Here is a 13,746-nt window from a genome sequence, read left to right on the forward strand (position 1 = left end):
AGGACATTATGCTGAGTGAATTTAGTCAGTCACAGAAGGACAAATATTGTATAAGACCACTATTATAAGAACTCAAAAAAAGGTTTAAACACAGAAGAAAACATTCTTTGATGGTTACGAAGGTGGGGAGGGAGGGTGAGGGTTATGTACTAACTAGATAGTAGATAAGAATTAACTTATGTGAAGGGAAGGACAGCACACACTACAGGGGAAGTCAGCACAACCAGACTAAACCAAAGCTAAGAAGTTTCCTGAATACAATCATACACTTTGAGGGACAGAGTAGCAGGGGTAGGGGTCTGGGGACAATGCTTTCAGGGGACATCTAGGTCAATAGGCATAACAAAACTTATTAAGAAAATGTTCTGCATCCTACTTTGGTGAATGGCATCTGGGGTCTTAAAAGCTTGCAAGTGGCCGTCTAAGATGCATCAATTAGTCCCAACCACCTGGAGTAAAGGAGAATGAAAAACACCAAAGAGACAAGGAAAGTATTAGCCCAAGAGACAAAAAGGGCCACATAAACCAAGGACTTCATCAGCTTGAGACCAGAAGAAGGAGATGGTGCCCAGCTACCCCCAATGACCACCCTGACATGGAACACAACAGAGAGTCCCTAATGGAGCAGGAGAAAGGTGGGGTGCAGAACTTAAATTCTAGTAAGAAGACCAGACTTAATGGCCTGAGACTGCAGGATCCCTGGAAAGCATGGCCCTTGGATTCTCTATCAGCCCAGAACTAAAACAATTTCTGAGGCCAACTCTTCAGAGAGGGATTGGAATGGACTGTGTGACATAAAGTGACACTTGTGAGGAGTGTCCCTCTTAGTTCAAGTAAATACAAGAGATTAAACGGGCAGCTTCTGTCTGGAGGTGAGATGGGAGGGTAGAGGGGTTTAGGAGCTGGTTGAATGGACATGGGGAATCAGGGGTGGAAAGGAGGAGTGTGCTGTACAGTATGAGGAGAGCAATTGGGGTCACATAGCAATGTGTGTGTAAATTTTTGTATGGAAGACTAACTTGAAATGTAAACTTCATTTAAACTATAACAATAAACAAAACAACAACAACAAAAAAAAATAAAGCATTCTTTCAGGGCAAGAGTGGCAACTTTGGGGTCTTTTATATGGCACTTACTTGAGCTGTGACTCTGAAGCCCTGAGCTCATCCCTTTCTTTCACTACTTTACTTAGTGAAAGTAGGGCCAACTAACCCACTTCCCTATACTTCTCATTCTGACAAAATTGTAGAAAGGTATCAAACCTGCAATCACCCAGAGCCTTGCTTCTCACCAATACTTTATCTATTGGTGGTAATATTTTGTGTATTTTGTATTGCCACCAGGACGTGGATGAGGGATATCATTGCTGATGTCAGATGGATATTGGCTGAAAACAGAGAATACCAGAAAGATGTTTACCTGTGTCTTATTGACTACGTAAAGGCATTCAACTGTGGGGATCATAACAAATTATGGATAACATTGCAAAGAATGGGAATTCAGAACATCTAACGGTGTTTATGAGGAACGTGTACATAGACCAAGAGGCAGCTGTTCGAACAGAACAAGGGAAATGCTGCGTGGTTTAAAATCAGGAAAGGTGTGCATTAGGGTTGTATTCTTTCACCGTACTTACTCAATCTGTATGCTGAGCAAATAATCCAAGAAGCAAGGATAACAAGACTTTGTCTCACATACTTTGGACATGTTATAAGGAGAGACCAGGCCCTGGAGAAGGACATCATTCTTGGTAAAGTAGATGGTCAGCAAAAAAGAGGAAGACCTTAAACCAGACAGACTGACACAGTGGCTGTAACAATGGGCTCGTGCATAACAACAATTGTGAGGACAGCGCAGGACCAGGCAGTGTTTCGTTCTGTTGTGCCTAGGGTCGCTGTGAGTCATAACCGACTTGATAACATCTAACAACAATAACAACATTGCCACCTCACTCCATGTATTAGCAGTGCCCTCTTTACTACTGGAGGCAGAGTCATCAGCACCTTTAAGACTAGTCAGACTTGAAAACCAATTTAGTAAACTCACCCTTATGATTTTGTTTCTCTAGAACCACTCTTGGTACCAAAAGTCTTAGGCTGAGTTCTCTGGATAAGCAAAACCAGGGAAGCGTGTGTGTGCGTGTGTGTGTGTGTGTGTGTGTATAGAGAGAAAGAGAGAGAGTGATTTATCTCAAGGAAATGGCTCACGTGGTTGTAGAGCCTGGCAAGTCCCACATCTGTGAGTCACGCGTCAGAATGGAGGTTTCTCCCAACTCATGTAGCTGTAGGGGCTGATGAACCCAAGATCAGTAGGTCACATACTGGGAAGGCCGACAAATTGCAAGGCTGGCAGGCAATACGACAATCCCCTGGTGCAAGTCCCAAGAACCAGATGTCAGATGATGACGAGATAGATACAGGATCCAGAATGAGTGAGCAAGCTTTGCCAGAATGTCCATATATATATTGGATGCAGGCCACACCCCTGAGGAAATGCCCCTTACAACTGATTGGCTGATTACATCAGATCACATCATGGAGGATGACTATATCATTACATAACTGCCAAACTACATCATTATGTAACTGCCAAACCACTGGGAATCATGGCCCAGCCAAGTGGACCCACAACCTTAACTATTACACCTATTCTGGACATTTCATATAAATGAAATCATACAATATGTGATCTTTTGCGTTTGGCTTTTGTCTCTTAGCATAATGTTTTCATCCATGCTGTAACATGTATCAATATAGCATTCCTTTTATATTATGAATAATATTCCATTGTATGGCTATACAACATTTTATTTATCCATTCATCAGCTGATAGACATTTAAGCTGTATCACTTGTTAGCTATTTTGAATAATGCTGCTATGAACATTCATGTACAAGTTTTCTGGGTGTATATATTTTCAATTCTCTTGGGTATATGTTAATTCTATATTTAACATTGTGAAGAAATGTCAAACTGTTTTTCAAAGTGGCTGCACATTTTACATTGTCACTGCAATGTATGAAGGTTCCAATTTCTTCACATCCTTGTTATTATCAGTCTTTTACTTTAGCCATCCTAGTAGGTGTGACGTAGTATCTCATCATGATTTTGGAGGCCTGGCAGCTTAGTGGTTAAGAGCTCAGCTGCTAATCAAAAGGTCAGTAGTTCAAATCCACCAGCCACTCCTCAGAGGTCTCCTATGCGGCAGTTCTACTCTGTCCTATAGGGTCGCTATGAGTTGGAATCAACTCAACGGCTCCTAACAACAACGACAACGACTAATAAGGAACCCTGGTGGTGCAGTGGTTGCACACTCGGCTGCTAACCAAAACGTTGGTTGTTCAAACCTCCTTGGTGCTCTGTGGGAGAAAAGATGTAGCAGGCTGTTTCTGTAAAGACAACTCACTGTCACCGAGTTGATTCCGACTCATAGGAACTCTATAGGATAGAGTGGAACTGTCCCATAGGTTTTCCCAGGCTGTAAATCTTTACAGAAACCGACTGCCAATCTTTTCCTTGTAAACCCTATGTGGCAGTTCTACTCTGTCCTATAGGGTCGCCATGAGTCGGAATTGTCTTGACAGCAATGGGTTTGGGTTTTTGGAATGACTAATAACGTTGAGAATCTTTTTGTATACTTACTGGCCATTTGTATATCTTCTTTGGAGAAATGTCTATTCAGATCCTTTGCCCAATTTTTAATTTGGTTACTTGGCTACTTTGGTTAATTTGTCAGAGTTCTTTATAATTCTAGACACAAGTCCCTTATCAGATATATGACTTGCAAATGTTTTCTCCCATTCTATGGGTTGTCTTTTCACTTGGTTGATGATGGCCTTTGAAGCACAAAGTTTTTTAATTTTGATAAAGTCCAATTTATCTATTTTTCCTTTTTTTTTCACTTGTGCTTTTGGTGTCATCTGAGAAGGCTTTGTTTAACTCAATGTCATGAAGATTTACACTTATGTTTTCTTCTAAGAGTTTTGTAGCTTGTTTTTATACTTAGGTCTATGATTCACTTTGAGTTAACTTTCTATATGATGCATAGTAGGGGTCCAAAATCATTCCTGTGCATGTGGGTATCCAGTTGTTCCAGCACCATTTGTTGAAAAGACTATTCTTTCTTCATTAAATTGTTTTGGTCCCACTGGTGGAAATCAACTGACAATAAATGTAAGGGTTTATTTCTGGACTCTCGATTTTATTCCATTAATATTTTCCATTCATCTGCCCTATTGCATGGCTTTTGCCAGAAGCAGATTGACTAGTTCAAGGTTTTGGTTGACAGGTGAATAAAAAAGTTGCAGGGCAAGGGATTTTATGGCACAGGAATGAAGGATCATATCTAAGATGCATAAGAAGAGAAGGAAAAAGAAGAGAGGGGCTGGTGGATAAAAGAAGGCAGACGGGCCAATGGACTATAGGTTGAAAGGGGGTTAAAAGATAATCTTAGTGAGAGTAGATTAACAAGTCAACTGGAATGATAACAGGCTGTCATAAGAACAGGGGATGTCTGAATCAGTGATTTTGGAAGTAGCACAGTTACAGATGGTGAAAAGGTCCAGCGTGTAATTGTAGGAGTAGATGGCTGAGGTACAGGGAAGGAGGAGATGCTCAGAGTTGAGCACGTTAAGGAGCTGCGAAGTCAGGGTGTAAAAAGGCTCATCTACACAGACACTGAAATCACCCAGGAGATGACTATGAATCTGGTACGAATTCATCAAGGAGTGAAGAGGCATGACCAGAAAGTCAGGAGATAACTATACTGAGAAAGGAAGGAGGGTATCAGAGCTAAAATGTTATAAGCGTCAAAGCAGTATCTTGCTTGCTTTTTTTTTTAACTAAGAGATTCAGAGTATAATGGTCTAAAAGTGGCAAGGCAGAAAGCAAGGAGAAAAATAACAAGGGTGACTGGGATAGACAGAATTCTAAGATGACCCTAATGACCCATATCTTGGTATAATCTCCTTCCCTTTGAGTGTAGGTGGAATCTGTGAATATGAGAAGCTAGAATATTCAGGTGGCCCTGGTGGCACAGTGGTTAAGTGTTTGGCTGCTAACCAAAAGGTCAGCAGTTTGACTCCATCAGCTGCTCTTTGGAAAATCTATGGGGCAGTTCTACTCTGTTCTGAAGGGTTGCTATGAGTCAGAAATCAACTTGATGGCAACAGGTTAGCATGTTCAAATCACTTCTTTGATTATGTTACATTTTATGCTAAAGGGAGATTACCCTGGGTGGGCCTGATCTAATCAAGGGAACCCTTTTACAGCAGTCTTTTCTCTGGCTAGTGGCAGAAGAGGAAGTCAGAGAGATGTGCAGAGAGCCATGCTCTGGCTGGGCTGGAAAAAAGCAGACATCCATGTTGTGAACTGCCCATGGGGGCCACGCAGCAAGGAACAGCAAATGGCCTCTGGGAGTGAAAGTCGTCCCTGGATGACAGCTAGCAGGAAAATGGGGACCTCAGTAATATAATTGTAATGAAATGAACTTTGTCAACACCAGTGAGCTGGCAAGAGGTTTCTAAGCCCCAGATGAGACACTGATTTCAGTCTGATGAGACCTGGTACAGAGAACCCGGCCATATAATGCCTGGGCTTATGACCTACAGAAACTGAGATAAATTTGTGCCGTTTTAAGCCACTAAGTTGTGGTAATTTGTTATACACCCAAAGAAAACAAAACGTTGACCATAAATTCTGGTCGACCTAGGATAATACCAGTTTAAGCATGCTGTCTCTGCACAATGAACCCCCTTGCATTCTCAAGCGGGTCCCGATTTAGATGATAAATTACATGGTCACTCTAACAATAATTTCACCTCCCAACCCCTAAATGCGCACAAGGACGTGAGAGAATAAATAGATACTATCTGAAAAAGCTGCAGGGGGAGTGGGAGCTCTTAGAGACTAGCCAAACTTCAATTAAGGCAAGAGGTGGAAGAAATGCTTAGAGAAGCAGTTGACACTTAGGGCAGCTCACTGATTAAGCGCGGCATTTCTAAAGCAGCTTGGAACGCCGGGAACTATTAGTAGGCTGGGTTGGGGCGAGAAAGTACAGACCATAATGGGAATGATGGTGCCATAAAGACGGGGAGGCCAGACACCTTTCACTTGTGACACGGACTAATAAAAACAGAGGCAAGCAATGACGGACACAGCCTCAGCAGGTTCTCTGAGGAGAGTAGGGCATTGGGCTAAAGGACTCAATTTTGTAGGTTTTGTTGTTAGTTTCTTCACGTGTGTAAGTCTTATCTCCTGCTATAACTTGCTTATCAGTGGGAATACTGTCTTATTCTTTTAAAAATATAATCCTCTTGCCCACTTTTGTACTATGCACAAACTAGTTATTTAATTATGATGTGTGACTACAGGCAGTCCCTGGATTATGAAGGAGTTCCATTCCTAAATCTGTCTTTAAATCAAATTTGTATGTAAATTGGAACAGTTGGGTTCAATCTGCATCTAACATCAGTTAGTCAAATGTTTGTCTTAGTATATAGTGTACCTTTCTATGCATAAAAAACATTAAAGAAACACTTCCAGATACACTAAAACATCTTTAGCAAAATAATACAGTAATAATAATGTTTTGACATGTGCTGCAAAGTAGCACCCATCTGTTATTATGAACCATTGTACGTACCTTCTCCACAGTTGATGAGATACCTACAGGGCAAACATTACCCAAAATACTCAGAAGATTCTGTTCTGTAAAATCTTTGAGACCAATCAGATACTTTATCGTAGACTCTGAACTAAAAAATCTACACTGTTCCACCAGGCCACATCTCTGCTGGGGTTTGAACTAACCTCAGCAGAGGCAGGGAGGGTTGGGTGCATGGGTAGGACTGTGCTGGGGCTAGGCGGATCATTCCCCCATCACCTCCTCAGGAGAACTGTAAAGCCCACACACCAACTATGAGCCCCTGCCTCAGGGTACAAGGGAGAAGGTGCTGCTCAGGATGTACTAAGAGCGAGTCCAGGGCCCAAGGGTTGGGAAGAGGATGCTTAGGGAAGCTCAAGCGCCAAAGTTCTCCACCAACCGCTGGAAACCATATGGGCATACAGATGTCAGGAATCTAAGACTGTCCTCCCTTCCAGCCATCAAAAGGACAAAAACCGCTGCAACAGTGAAATTCCACATGTGTAAGGTAGAGGAAACAGAAGCCCAGAGAGATGCTGCAATGGCCCAGGGCTGCACAGCACAGAGGGCCCAGCGGGATGGGGTGGGGTGGATCTTTGTAAGGGGGTCCTGTGGAGGCCCAGCCGTATGCCCAGTGCGGAACATTCACGGGTTGTACTCGGATAACATGTAAAGGGCGGTGCCTGCAACCAGGCCGCCAGCTGCCACCACTGCCAGGCCCTCCGTGCAGAGCGGAGCAGCGGTGCGTGGGGCACGTGGACGGTGGGGCCTGCCATTTCTGAGCTCCGAGGGAGGCAGGTACATGTGGGCTCTCTCCTCGCTGCTGGGGGCAGCTGCTGGGCTCACGACGTCCCAAGGGCCCGCCCACCGCCAGCGGCAGCCCAAGGACCCGCCCAAGGACCCACTGCAGCACCTGCACAGCAGGAGAAGCGCGGCCATCGTGGGAGTCTAGGGGCCAAACACGGAGTCAGTTTTTTCCAGATAGACTTTAGGGAGGATTGGTTCCTAACTACCAGCTGTACGTAAATCAAGACGTTCGTAATCGGGGGACTGCTTGTATTTAAAAATGGGCAGAATCATGGCCGAGAAGCATACCTTTTTCTCACTGAATGCATGTTATATTATCTTTTAGAATTCAAAAGCGGTGAGAAAAGGAACTTCAGTCACATGAAAAAAATAGTGCTTCTGACAACGATGAATCATAATTGTTTCAGGTCTATAAGAACAGAATTCACTTTGACTCCTTAAACAAAATGGTTTCCTTTTGCTAACATTAATTCCCAAACAACTATACTGGACATCTATGAATTGTCCATCAATATTTATTTAAAAAAAAAAACAGTAATATTAACAGATTGCTAAACAAATTCAAAATATTTCATCATTCCTAGCAGACTGTGAAGAAGAGGATAAGTAACTCTGTTCAGTGGTAAAGTCTGCCATCTGCTGGGAATAAAGACAAAATTTTTATAACATCAACCAGTTATATAGACAACTACTTCTATTTAGGCACTCTACTAACAAACTGTATCTGTGGTACAAATGTATTTTGTATAAACACACACACACACACACACACACACACACATCCCTGTCACAGGTTAACCAAGTGGGAATTGGTCAGATACATCTGGTGGTAAAGTGAAGATCAAGGTGCCCTGGTGGCGCAACAGTTACGCACTCAAAAGGTTGGTGGTTCAAACCCACTAGCTGCTCTGCGGGAGAAAAGGCCTGGTGATCTGCTCCCATAAAAATTACAGCCTAGCAAACCCTATGGGGCAGTTCTATTCTGTCCTATAGGGTCGCTATGAGTTGGAATTGACTCGATGGCACACAACAACACAGTGAAGATTAAGGTAAGCAGAAGTCTGAATGTAAGATACCACTGGGAGGGTAGGAAATGGGAGTAGGCTTGAGTGCGTATGTGGGTGGCAGGATTCTAAAAGCTCCATGGATTTGTGGAAAAGTTCCACGGATTTGTCTCAAGCCCTCTTGCATATCAAGAAAGGCTTAAAGTAAATCAGAGAAGCATATATGCCCAGACCAAGGTAAATGAAAGTTAGGATTAAAAATCATTTTAACAGCTTTGCCAGGAGTCCAGAAGAACTGGATGGGGCCTAGCTACCAATACTGAACATTTGATCAAAGATTCCATAGATGAATCCTGATCAAAAGGAGGAAAACAAAGAACAGAATTTCAAATTCTCATGGACTCCAGACTTTCTGGAGCCATGAAGGCTGGATGAACCCCCAGAACTACTGCCCTGAGTTAATTTTTAAACCTTAAATCAAAAATATCCCCTGAAGTCTTCTTAAAATTAAACAACAGTTTAGCTTAACTAGTAAAAAATGTCTGCCTTGGGCTTCATGCTCTTTTAAGAACTACCTATATGGGATCAAACTGACAACAGCAACTCAAAAGATCAGTTAGGAAACTTAGGGGGCAGCGAGTTTATGTCAGTGAGGGAGGAACAACTCAGAAAAGGAGGGTAAGAATGGTTGCACAACTCAAAGAATGTAATCAATGTCACTAAATTGTACATGCAGAAAATGCTGAATTAGTCAATGTTTTGCTGTGTATATTCTCAGCAACAAAATAAAATTTTTTTTAAATTTTAATAAAAAATTAATTATTTTAACAGTGATCAAACAAAACTATTTATATACAAAATATTTTGAAAAATCTTTCTCCAAATCTGAATTATTTAAATATGGTAATAAAAATCCTAGTAAATATTATGCTTCGTTGTTTCAATAAATTGGCTCTTTTAAAAAGTATAATTTAGTGGAAAAACATGATAATCTCTATGGCTAAAGTAATCATTTATATGAGAATCCTTGTTCAGATTTCCAGGCTTCATCCTATGTGTAGCAGAGTGTATTTTCCAAACATAACCGCAGCAATATCTTCTATCACATATGCTCCTTTGTAATGTGACTGTACCACTACCACCACCCCACAGCACCATGAGGTGGAGTCCAATTCTCCTTCCCTTGAATCTGGGCTTGCCTTAGTGACTCACTTGTAACCAATAGAATATGGCAGAAAGGTGCTGTATAGCCTTCACAGCCAGGTCAGGAAAGGCCTTGCAGCTTTCCCCTACCTCTCCTAGAACACTTTCTCACTAGATGCTTCCTCTCGGGATTGTGTCTCTTAAAACCCAGCTGTCAAGCTGTGAAATGTACAAGGCACATGAAGACTTCAAATGTCAGTCAAGTCATCCCAGGGCAGTCACTAGACATGTGAGTGAAGAAGCCTCCAGATAATGCCAGCCTCTAGCCATTCAAGTCACCCTCCAGTATTTCAGTTGTCCCAGCTAAGGCCCTAGACATAGGGGAGCGGAGAGAAGCCAATCCTTGTTGGCTGTCCAAATTCCTGACACCAAATCTGTAGGTGTAATAAAATTATTGTCTTAAGTCACTAAGTTTCGGGGTGATTTGTTACGCAGCAACACTAACTGAAACATCCTGTACACCACAGTCTTCCTGATGGTAAGATTACCCAAACGATAAACCAAATATCTCAGGGAAGTCCAATATACCCCTTACACATTTCAGCATAAAAACTGTTACTGAACCAATGTTACAAAACAGTATGTGTATTAGTTTAATAAGAACTAATTTGCTCTGTAAACCTTCATCTAAAGCACAATAAAAAAAAAAAATTGTTACTGAGTTACATTGCCCACTCTCTTGCTTCCATCTGGAGGAACCATCTTTGTAGGACTCTACCAGGTCTCCCTATGCCCCCTCACTCACTCTTCTCCTAATCGGATTGGTTAGTTTTGGAGAAGCAACTGAGTATACCTAGCTTAGCCCCTTCCTCTCCCATCTTTTCCTAGGTATCTGAAAACCCCACAGTCTGCCTGTGATGGTTGAGACTGTATGTCAGCGTGGCTGGCCATGATTCTCAGTGTTTTGGCAGTTGTATAATGTTGTGATCACTTCCCTGTCGAAATTTCGTATGTGATCACTCCCATAATGGAATGTGCTGAATGGTACCGGCAGGGGTGGGGCCTGATGGCAGCTCACCGTCCCCTAAGCCTTCATCTCTGGGCCTTCCTCCACCTACTTCCTTCCTGGTCACCTTGCTGGGGCTTTTGTTTTTTCTAGATCCTACAGCTGGCTCCTGTTTGTCTGACCTCCGGTTCTTGGGACTTGAGCTAGCAGCTTGCCTGCCGATCTTGAGATTCGTGGATCTTCACAGCAGGCTACAGCCCTGCTCTCTGGCCTGCTGATCCTGGGTTCACCAGCCCCTGTGGCTACATGAATCAGGAGAATCCTCTTTCCTGCCCCATGGACTCGGTATGTACAGCCTCTAAAAACCGCGTGAGCCACTTCCTTGATATAAATCTCTCTCTCTCTCTCTACTTGTATGTATATTTGCTAAACAAATTCAAAATATTTCATCTTTTCCTAGCAGATTGTGAAGAAAAGGATAAGGAACTTTGTTCAGTGGTAACGTCTGCCATCTGCTGGGAATAAAGATGAAATTGTTATAACATCAACCAGTTATATAAACAACTACCTCTACTTAGGCAGTGATATACAGATTACTGGTTTTGCTTCTCTAGAGAATTCAGCCTAAGACACTGCTCTGCTCTCCAGAACCTTAAGCTTTCAGACTCTACTCTCTGTGGAAAGGCCAGTAGTAGGTGGGAGTATATTCAATTTAGGGGCTACTAGCAAGTCCACTGTTTCCTCACAATTAAAACAACTTTTTCAAACAGATTGCCATCTGCCTAACTCCTGGTTGCAATCTTGGGTAGAAAAAAGAGAAGTGGGATTGACTGGGTCCCCTAAAATCTCAATAAGAACTACTATGAAAAACAATGTTAGAAATAGATATTTATCGAAAGACTTGTCTATACTTGCTATCTCAACGTCTCTTCCCTTTCTCTCTTGAACCCACTTTAATTCAGTTTTCATTCCCACCACTCCAGATCCCTACATTGCCAGCCTTCTTACTTGACTATCAGCAGCATTTGACAACAGTTGATCACTTCCTCCTCCTGCTCAAAACACTTTCTTTGCTTGGATTCCAGAGCACCACTCTCTCCTAGTTTTCAGCCTACTTCACTGGATGCGGCTTCTTCCTATTCTTCCAGATCTCTTAATATTGGAGAATGCCAAGGGTCAGTTCTTAATGCTCTTCTTTTTTCTTCTCTTCTTTATCTTCACTAACTCACTAAGCAATATATCATGGCTTTAAATATCAACTATATGTCAATGACTCCAAAATTTATATTTCTATCTCAGACTTCTCTCTTGCATTCTATACTCACATACAATGGCCTACTTGGATTATTTGCCCCGCATACAAACTGAATAAGTATGATGAAAGGATACAACCCTGATGCACACCTTTCCTGATTTTAAACCCTGCAATATTCCCTGATTCTGTTTGAACAACTGCCTCCTGGTCTATGCACAGGCTTTGGCAATATAACTCCCTCAAAAACTTAGTGGCCTTTGATCGATTTGTTTTCAGTCAGTTCCATGTGCCAGTAACCACATAAACAAAATTCTTTCCTAGACATAATTTTCAAGCTGATTTATTTCTTTGCTTCCTTGCCGTTCTCTTTAAACTAATGGCAGCCACCTGGAGGCCATGTGAAACAAGAGGTCAGTGGATCTTCACTTTGGCAGCACAACAGAATCACTTGGGGAACTTTTTCAAAATCCTTTTGTACCACAGACCACTTAAATCAGAAGCTCTGCAGGTGGGACCAAGGTGATTCTGATGAGCAGCCATGAACAAAAACCACTACTTGGAGAGGCCATACCCTCAATCTGATCTTTGCCACAGGACTGAGTCGCAGTTTTCAATAAAGAAAGTTTACTGGGCCTTTTTTGCTCTAAGTTGTTTTCAACTCTTATCTCTTACTCTCTGGGGTCTAGAAGTAGTCTGTTTTTCCTTTCACTGCCTCAAATACTGGAACTTTCTTTATTCTCTTTCATTTTTTATAAACTAGATAATTCTTTCCTAAGCTCATCTATTTCTTACAATACCTTACTGATAATAGCACACAGCTAAACACTCTGATCCTTTTTAATATCTGACCTAAGCTGGCATGAACTGTGTCTTCCAAGTTATCACAGAGACACATTTTCCAAATGGCCCCCCAATATCAATCTCCTCATCAGTATGCCACCTAACTGCTATGACAATGTCACAAATTTTAAGGTTTTATTATACCAGAATTCCACTCCTAGTACTAACTGCTGTCCCAAAAACCCTAAAACCTCAGTGGTTTAAACACAAAGCTTTTTACCGGCTGCCATCACAGTCAAGCAGGCTGGTGGAATAGCCTTCTCCACCTCTCACTCAATGATCTAGTTTCCTTTCATTTTATGGTTTCACCCTCCTCTGAGTCCTAGTGGAGGCAGAGAGGGTAGAGACAGTACCCTTCTATTAACTGTCTTGTTCTGGGAAGACACAGATCACTCTGTCCACATTCTGCTGGTAGAACTAACCACATGGCCACCCTGGGATATAAGAAGGGCTGAGAAATGTAGTTTAGATGTGTGTCCAGCAAGAATAAGAAAACACTGATGCTGGAAAGTACAAGTGGCCTCTTCTACATCCCTCAAAAATTAAGCTCCATAGTGCAAGAGTCTTTGGTTTGTTCATAGATGTACTCTAAGTGTCTAGAGCACTGCCTGGCACATAGTAGATGCTCAAAAAATATCTTCTGAGTGAATGAATAAATGTATGGACAAGTTGAATCACAGATATGGTACCACGTGGCATTTTTGTTTTGTAACAAAGGCAAACTGAATGGACTGGGGACTAAAAGAAAAATGAATTATACTGCATAGTTACTTAGACAAAACATTAAACAGAAGCTTATGGGAAAATAAAAATACACTTCTAGGCACCAAACACTACACAAATGTACAATGAAAATATATACAAGCTGGTTGAACACATAGTAAATTCATCTGTTGTGAACATACAGAAACATTCATTCTAAGTATTAGTATAAATACAATGGACAATCTTTACAGAAATTATATTAAACTGATTACACATCCTTTTGCTAGGCAGAAAATGTCTTTACCCACAACAGCCTCAAAAGTTTACCCACATCTTCCTCAAAC

The 13,746-nt window shown here is 41.8% G+C and overlaps 1 protein-coding gene across 3 annotated transcripts in view; it reads right to left on the bottom strand.

The window, feature by feature from the left end:
• Positions 1-13,746, bottom strand: part of DTNB (dystrobrevin beta) — a 335,670-nt gene that overhangs the window by 229,485 nt on the left and 92,439 nt on the right. The window lies entirely within an intron of this gene.

This window comes from Trichechus manatus, unplaced genomic scaffold, assembly GCF_000243295.1.
Source record: "Trichechus manatus latirostris isolate Lorelei unplaced genomic scaffold, TriManLat1.0 scaffold00052, whole genome shotgun sequence".
In the NCBI taxonomy this organism is placed as follows: domain Eukaryota; kingdom Metazoa; phylum Chordata; class Mammalia; order Sirenia; family Trichechidae; genus Trichechus; species Trichechus manatus.